This window comes from Otolemur garnettii, unplaced genomic scaffold (genome assembly GCF_000181295.1).
Source record: "Otolemur garnettii isolate 467f Iridium unplaced genomic scaffold, OtoGar3 scaffold00071, whole genome shotgun sequence".
NCBI lineage: Eukaryota > Metazoa > Chordata > Mammalia > Primates > Galagidae > Otolemur > Otolemur garnettii.
In genome coordinates this window covers 1,376,777-1,385,695 of record NW_003852466.1, presented here as the reverse complement: position 1 = coordinate 1,385,695, position 8,919 = coordinate 1,376,777, and positions in this window count along the sequence as shown.

The following is an 8,919-nucleotide window of genomic DNA, read 5'->3' as shown; positions in this document are numbered from 1 at the left end:
TCTTCTGCTGGGTTTGGGATTGGAATGTTCTTCTTTTTCCAGTTGCTTAAGATGTCCCATTAAGTTGTTAACTTCCTCTCTTTCTGTTCTCTTGAGGAAGACTTGTAATGCTATAAATTTCCCTCTTAGGCTTGCCTTTGAGGTATCCCTGAGGTTCTGATAACTGGTATCTTCATTATCATTATGTTCTAAAAATTTGGTGATTTCCTTCTTGATCTCGTCTTTCGCCCATCTATCATTCAGCATAAGGTTATTTAGCTTCCATGTTTTTGTACGAGACTGCAAATTCCTGTTGTTACTGAGTTCAACTTTTTTTCCATGATGGTCCGAGAAGATGCATGGAATAATTTCTACTCTTTTAAATTTACTGAGGTTAGACTTATGACCTAAGATGTGATCGATTTTGGAGTATGTTCCATGGACTGATGAGAAAAATGTGTCTTCAGTTTTGTTAGGATGAAAAGTTTCTATAGATGTCTGTTAAGTCCAAAAGTTGAATAGTTAAATTTAAATGTAAGATTTCTTTGCTCAGCTATTTTTTGGAGGATCTTTCCAACACAGCCAAAGGAGTTTTGAAATCTCCGACTATAATGCAGCTGGGAGAGATCAAGTTGCTCATGCCAGTTAGAGTCTCTTTTATAAATTGAGGTGCATTCTGGTTTGGTGCATAGATATTGATAATTGTAATCTCATCATATTGGGTATTGCCCTTAACAAATATAAAGTGGCCATCTTTATCTTTGGTTACTTTTATTGGTTTACAACCTATTGTATCTGTGAATAATATTGCAACACCTGCTTTTTTCTGCTTTCCATTAGCCTGGACTATAGATGATCATCCCTTAACCCTGAATACTATATTTGTCTTTTAAGGTAAGGTGAGATTGTTGTATACAACAGATGTCTAGTCTAAGTTTCTGTATCCCATCAGCCAATCTGTGCCTCTTTAGAGGACAATTTAAGCCATTCACATTGATAGAAATTATTGATAAGCCTGGTAAAATTTTGGGCATTGAGATGCTCGAAAGTCCAGTAGACATTTTTAATCCTTTTGCCACTGTGGAAGTTGGAATTTGATCACAAGTTTCTGGGTGGGTTTACTTTTGTGGTGGAGGATTGCACTGGTCATTATGGAGGATAGGTTTGAGAATTTCCTGGAGAGCTGGTTTAGTCATAGCAAATTTCTTCAACATGTGAATGTCATTAAAGTATTTAATTTCTCCATCATAGATGAAACTCAGTTTAGCTAGATACAGGATCCCGGGTTGAAAGTTATTTTGTTTTAGGAGATGAAAAGTCAATGACCATTCTCTTCTAGCCTGAAAGTTTTCAGCTGAGAGATCTGCAGTAATCCTAATACTCTTCCCCTTGTAGGTTATGTTTTTCTTATGTCTGACTGATTTCAGAATTTTCTCTTTCATCTTAACTTTAGTGAAGTTAATTATGATGTGTCTGGGGGATGTCTTGTTTGTGTTGAGTCGTGCTGGGTTTCTGAAACTATCTGCTGAATTTCAGATCTGAATTTCAGAGTCTCTTGGCATGTCTGGAAAGTTCTCTTTCATAATTTCATGAAGAGCCTCAGTGTTTTGTGAAGCAACTTCATCACCTTCAGGGATTCATATAAGGCGAATATTAGTTTTCTTCGAATTATCCGAGAGTTCTCTGAGAGTGAGATCTGTTTTTGCTCTCCATTCCTTTTGATCTTTTCCCTCCTGGGCTTCTTCAAAAGTTTTGTCTTCAAAGTCAGAGATCCTTTCTTCTGCTTGTTCCACTCTGTTATGGAGGGATTCCACCATGTCTTTCAGATCCTTGAGGGCTGCAACCTCTTGTTTCAGTGTTTCAAAATATTTGATCATTTTATCTTTGAAATCATTGAGTACTTGAGACATCTTTTGAATAATTTCTTGAGATAGCCTTTGAATAATTTCTTGAACTCCTAATTCCTTCCTTTCTTTCATTCTGTTAATCTTATTTGCTATCCACATTCTGAACTCAATTTCTGACATCCTAGCTGTTTGCTTGTGGAATGGGTCTTCAATTGTGTCTGCCCCATTTTCCCTTGGAGGAGTTGATCTACTCCGGTTATTCGAGTTGCCAGAGTTTTTCCGCTGATTCCGCCCCATGCTGAGTTTACCTTGTTTGGAGGCCTTAACAGAACCATTCAGTTGGTTGCTTCTTCCGGTTGCCCAGAGAGACAGGCAGTGTGTGTCTGTTGTCTTCTCCCAGTTCTCGGGTGTTGGGGCAACTGGGGTGCAGTGGAATGGTAGCGGCTGCACGGGAGTACGTGTGGCCAGATTAGACCTCGTTCAGCCTGCCAGGGCGACCAGGGGGCATGAGACCGGCAGCAGCCGGATCAGTCCTAGTTCAGCCCTTCCGGGGCAACTGGTGGAACAGGGGAACACTAGTAGCTAGATCAGTCCTAGTTCAGCCTTGCCAGAGTAGATGGGGGGGGAGCGGAGGACTCCTTGACCATCGCCCATTGGATGCATGCGGCACTAGCAAGCCAATCTATGCCCTCCCAGTGTGGGGGCCCGGAGTGGGGAAATCCCCCACCTCTGTCCGTGGGATGTACATGGCTCTAGAAAACAGTTCTGGGCCCACCCATAGTGGTAGACCCCTCCACCACCACCTGCAGGGCACACGTGGCTCTAGCAAGCAGTTCTAGGCCCACCCAGCTTGGGTGCCTGGAGTGGGGAACTCCTCCCCTGGCCCCTGTGGGGTGTGTGTGTCTCTAGCAAGCTGTTTTGGGTCTACCTGGAACAGCAGACTCCTCCGCCACTGCCCATGGGATGCCCGCGGCAATAGCAAGCAGTTCTGGGCCTCCCCAGAGCAGCAGCCTGTGGCACGGATCTCCTCTGCCGCCCGTGAGGCATGCGACTCTAGCAAGCAGTTTTGGGCCCACCCCACTCCATGAGGCCAAAGAGACCCACCCGGAAAATGGGTTAGTCTGGGAAGGTTAATACCTCCTTCCTCACCTTGCACCCAGTCACTCGTAATCTCCCAGGTTTGTGACCCTATTCATTCCAGTAGGCCACTGCTCCCGGGGTTTACAACTGGCAAAATCAGCCAGAAATCTGAGTTTGGCAGGGGGGCCTTGTATTTTTAAATTAGGCTTCTGTCCACCTAGATTTCTCTGCAAGTCCTTGCATTCAGCTCTGGGCAGCAGACAAATAGCAATTTACATTCAGGTGTCAATTCTAGCCTCTGCCCGCCCACTGCCTTTGTCTCAGGGGGATTAGACCTTGAGGGCTTGTGCTTTACTTATGAAAGTTCTCCTTATTTTGCCTGTGGCTGCTGTCCAGAACCTCTGTTTGCCCAGAGAGATGGGGCTGGAATGGTGTCAGTTTGCAGCTCAGGATGCCACTGTTGCTGTATTGGCAGCCCCTGATCCAATTTTCTTCTCCTCACACCTGTACCACAGTCAGCACACAACAGCACCAGCCCTTTCCCCCTCCACTTCTCTCAAGGAGATGCCCAAGAATCTGGATTCCATAGGTAACAAACCTTCAGACCTCGGAGTGGGTGGGTGGGGACTCCTCGGCGTTCAGTGTTGCAGGTGGGGAATATATACAGTTTTATACAGTTTTGTAGTTTTATGCCTGGCCAGAGGGTGCCGTGACAGGCCAACAGGGGTAGGAGGTCCAGTTTTTAGGGGGTCTCTCCCGTGGGATAGAGTGGGAGGAAGTTTGAACTCTTCTCTCTTGTTTGCATGGAGTAAACTGTGAGCCCTTGTTGTGGGGCAGGGGACTCCCCTTCGCTTGGTGATGGATTTTGTACCTTTTGGTTGTATTTTGGGGGTTGCAGCTCGCCTCAGGAAGGTTGAAGTGTACTCTTCAATATTCTCTCTTGGCTCTGCTCCAAACCATCAGCTAACTTGCTAAACTTCTGTCCTTTAAGCCTCCTTCTGGATGGGAGCTTCTGTAAAAAGCTGGCTACAGTTCTCCATCTTGGCTCCGCCCCCTCTTTATAAAAATATTAAAGCATGAAACACACATAAAACTTTGTTAGTCTCCAAATGTGAAATTTCTTGTTTCTTTTCTAAAATATGACAAAAACCTGTACATGTAGGCCTATATATTTGAATAAATGTGAAATGATAATTCTACTGGTAAAGAAAAGTCATCATAATTACATTTTGTATGATCCCAAAGGAAAACTCATTTAGAGAAGATATTTGAAGAAAATCATATTACTCGGCATTATAATAAGGTCTTTCAAAACTGGCCCAGTTAAGCTGGATCCCTTTGGGAGCTTCATCACCTGAATCATCACTAGTAGCTTTAAACACCCTCAGATGCAGGCAGATCCAAGTAAATCAGTATCTCAGAGGGTAATGAGAACAATCATCATTTTTAAGCTTCCCAGGAGATGTCACAAAAGCCAAAGTTCAGGACCAGTGATGTAGATCCTCACATGTAACCTACCTTGATAGATATCATGGATGCAATGTAGAAAGAAATTACATATGCCTCTATTTTTATGGCAATACCATGCAGTTTTAAGTGAACTCAAGCAAAATAACAAGAAAAGAGCAAACAACCACATTGAAAACGTAGGCAAGAGACATGAATAGAAACTTTTCTCATGAAAACAAATAGCTAATAACACATAAAAAGAGCCCATAATTTCTAATTATCAGAGAAATGCAAATCAAAACCACTTTCAATATCACCTAACTCCAGTCATACTGGCCCACATCACAAGGTCCAAAGCAACAAATGTTGGGGTGGGTGCAGAGAGAAGGGAACAATCTTAAACTTTTGGTGGGACTTCAAACTAGTAACACTTCTCTGAAAAGAAGTATGGAGACTCCTCAAGGAACTAAAAGTAGACCTACCATTTCATTCTTTAATTCCATTGCTGAGCATCTACCAAAAAGAAAAAAAGACATTTTCCCATAAGGATGTTTGCACTCAAATGTTCATAGCAGCACAATTCATAATAGCAAAGATGTGGAACCAACCCAAGTGCCCTCAACACATGAATAGATTAATAAATTGCAGTATATGTGTATCATGGAATATATTCAGCCATAAAAAAATATGGAGATTTTGTAGCTTTCTTAACAACCTGGACATAGTTGAAGACATTCTCCTTAGAGAAGCATCACAGGAACAGGAAAACAAGCATTACATGTACTCAGTACCAAATTAAAGCTAGCAGGTTAACAACTATATGCTCACACAAGATAAAAAACTAAATTTTAGTTGCAGGAAACAGTTGGGTAAGTTCCCACCCAACAGGTACAATGCATGGTTACGTGGCACACTTCCTGGGTGAAGAATACAACTACAACTTGGACTATAATGTTACGAGAACAAACTATGTAACCTAATTGTATGTATCCTAAGTTTAATCTTAAAGAAAAAAAAGAAATAGCACATGAGGCCAGGCATGGTAACTCATGGCTATAATTCTAGCACTTTAGGAGGCTAAGGCAGAAGGATCACTTAAGGCCAGTAGTTTGAGACCATCCTCACAATAGTGAGACCCTATCTTGACAAGAAGATAAATTAACTAGGCTTAGTGGTAGGTGTCTATAGTCCCACCTGTTCAGGAGTCTGAGGTAGAGTGATCTGTAGAGCCCAGGAGACAGTGGATAAAGTGATCTATGATGACACCACTGTACTTAAGCCCGGGCAACAGAGCAAGAGCCTGTCTCAAAAAGAGGAAAAAGAAAAAGAAAGAAAGAAATATGGAAGGAGGTAAGATGGCCAACTGGAACCAGCTTTCAGCAGAAGCACCCATCCAGAATGAGAGATAATAGACAGAATAAACTCAATGAAGCTGAAGGTCAGGAACTGAACTAAGAAAGAACATTGAAGAGTGTGCATTAATCCTGCTGAGCAAGCTGCAACTCCAAGGAAACAAACTCCACGTATAAAACCGATTGGAAAGAGGACAAGAGACCTCTCCCTAAAGAGAGTGTCTCACTGTGTGCTCTTTACAAGCAAACAGTGAACAGAAGATCTCTTAATTTAGCCCACAAGAAAGAGTTGCTAAACACCAGAAATCCTTCTCCAGAGAGGTCCCACTTGTGAGCCTAGGCATCATCCTGCCCAGAATAAAATTGAACAAATTTTTTTTTACAATTCTGAACTCCCAGTCCACACTTCCCCCTCAGCTGGTTGTCTGAAAGCCTGTCCCCTGTGGACCCCAGCATGGTTGGCAATTCCTTGAGAGGCCTGGGGATTGGTGGGCTGCTGCGCAACTGAACAGAAACAGTGACTCAAGTGGAAGTTGGGTGGAGCAGGAGAGAGGGACAAGCAGGAGATAGAGAAGCACTGTGCTATCATGGTAAGTGGGAGGCAAGGCTCATGCCCCAGGTCAGACTTTGGAGGAGCACTTCCTCAATTCTGCTGAACACCAAAGGGAGCTGGGCTTAACCCTTGAAGGGGTGCCGATGGTGGAGTGTGGGTGGGGCAAGATACAGACTTCTGGGAGAGAAAAATGCACCACTACAGTACCCACAGGTACTCTGATGCAACATTCCCCAGATTCCACTGAGCACTGGAGGGAGTGGGCTTCAAACCCTCAGGGTTGCCAGTGGCAGTGTGTGGTCAGGGAGGAGGCACTGACTCCCATTTGAATCTGGCATGTGCATATTCCTGGCACTGCTGTTCACTGGAAGGAGCCATGCCACATCCCTGTGAGTTTACTGGTAGCACTTTATGGCTATTGTGCAAGGTGGGGAAAGAGGCAGTGAAACCGCTGGACTGACTCTTTGGCTGGGTGGGAATTCCTGACTCTATTGAGCACTGGTGAGTCAGACACCAGCCTCTCAGTTTGGGGTTTTTTTTCTTTTCTTTTATTTTTAATTAAATGATAGCTGTGTACATTAATGCAATCATGGGGTACAGTGTGGTGTTTTCATATATAATTTGAAATATTTTCATCAAACTGGTTAACATAGCCTTTATGTCATTTTCTTAGTTATTGTGTTAAAACATTTATATTCTACTTTTAGAAAGATTCACTTATACCCTTGTAAGATAAACCATAGAAGTGATCGCTCCAACCACCCTCCCTCCACACATTCACCCCCTCTCCTCCCCTCCTCATATTCTTAGGCTATAATTAGGTTATAGCTTTCATATGAAAGCTATAAATTAGTTTCATGATAGGGTTGTGGTACACTGGATACTTATTCTTTCATTCTTGTGATACTTTGCTAAGAAGAGGATTTTCCAGCTCCATCCATGTAAACATGAAGGAGGTAAAGTCTCCATTTTTCTTTATGGCTGCATAGTATTCCATGGTGTACATATACCACAATTTATTGATTCATTCATGGATCGATGGGCACTTGGGCTTCTTCCATGACCTGGCAATTATGAATTGGGCCACAATAAACATTATGATACAAATATCTTTGTTGTAGTGTGTTTTGGGGTCTTCTGGATATATACCTAATAAATTCCTTTTTATTTATTAAATTTATTTTATTTATTATTTATTACCTAAATTTATTAGGTATATATGTATATATTAGGTATATATATTTATTAGGTATTTATAAAGGATCAAATGGCAGGTCTATTTTTAATTCTCTAAGTGTTCTCCAGATGTCTTTCCAAAAGGAATGAATTAGTTTGCATTCCCACCAGCAGTGTAGAAGTGTTCCCTTTTCTCCACACCCACCCCAGCATCTCTGGTTTTGAGATTTTGTGATATGGGCTAATCTTACTGGAGTTAGGTGATATCTCAAAGTAGTTTTGATTTGCATTTCTCTGATGATTAAGGATGGTGAGCATTTTTGCATATATCTGTAGGCCATGTGCCTATCTTCTTTAGAGAAATTTATTTTCAAGTCCCTTGCACAGCCTGAGATGGGATCACTTGATCTTTTCTTACTAATACGTTTGAGTTCTCTATGGATTCTGGTTATTAAACCTTTGTCGGAGACACAGCCTGCAAATATTTTCTCCCACTCTGAGGGCTGTCTGCTTGCTTTATTTACTGTGTTCTTGGCTGTGCAGATGCTTTTTAGTTTGATCAGTTCCCAATAGTGTGTTTTTGATGTTGCTTCAATTGCCCAGGGTGTCCTCCTCATAAAATTTTCACCCAGGCTGATTTCTTCAAGTGTTTTCCCTACACTTTCTTCTAGTATTTTTATGGTTTCATGTCTTAAGTTTAGTTCTTTAATCCAGTGGAAATCTATCTTAGTTAATGGTGAAAGGTGTGGGTCCAGTTTCAGTCTTCTATAGGTTGTCCCCCCAGTTTGCCTAGCACCATTTGTTAAATAGGGAATCTTTTCCCCACTGTATGTTTTTAATTTGCTTATCAAAGATCAGGTACTGGTAAGTAGCTAGATTCATCTGTTGACTCTCTATTCTGTTCCATATGTGTACCTCTCTGTTTTTGTGCCAGTACCATACTGTTTTAATCACTATTGATTTATGGTATAATCTGAAGTCTGATAGCATGATTCCTCTTGCTTTGCTTTTATTCCTGAGTAATATCTTGACTATTTGAGGTTTTTTTCTGAGTCCATATAAAATGAAGTATTATTTTTTTCAAGATCTTTAAAGTATGACAGTGGAACTTTAATAGTGATTGCATTAAAATTAAGATGCCTGTTGATCTCTGTTGTCAGGTTGCTGGAGACCTTTTGAACTCTCCCAGTTGAGCAGTGATTGTGCTATCCAGAACAATGGGATTGGAAAACTTGACCTGGGCTGGCCACCTGGGGAGATGGAGTTGGCTCATCCAAAGGTTGAGCTGTGATACAGTTGTAGTGGGAGACACAGATTCTCCTCCTCCAGTTGTCACTGGTCAAGGGTGGGGTGCCTCAGTAGTTTGTATCTCTCCCCAGCTGTGATTTCAGCCCAAATCCGCAACTCAGTAGAACTGAAAAAAGGCTAGCTGACTATAAGACAGAGACAATTAGCCCTATCACACAAGGCAGGTCCTCAGAGT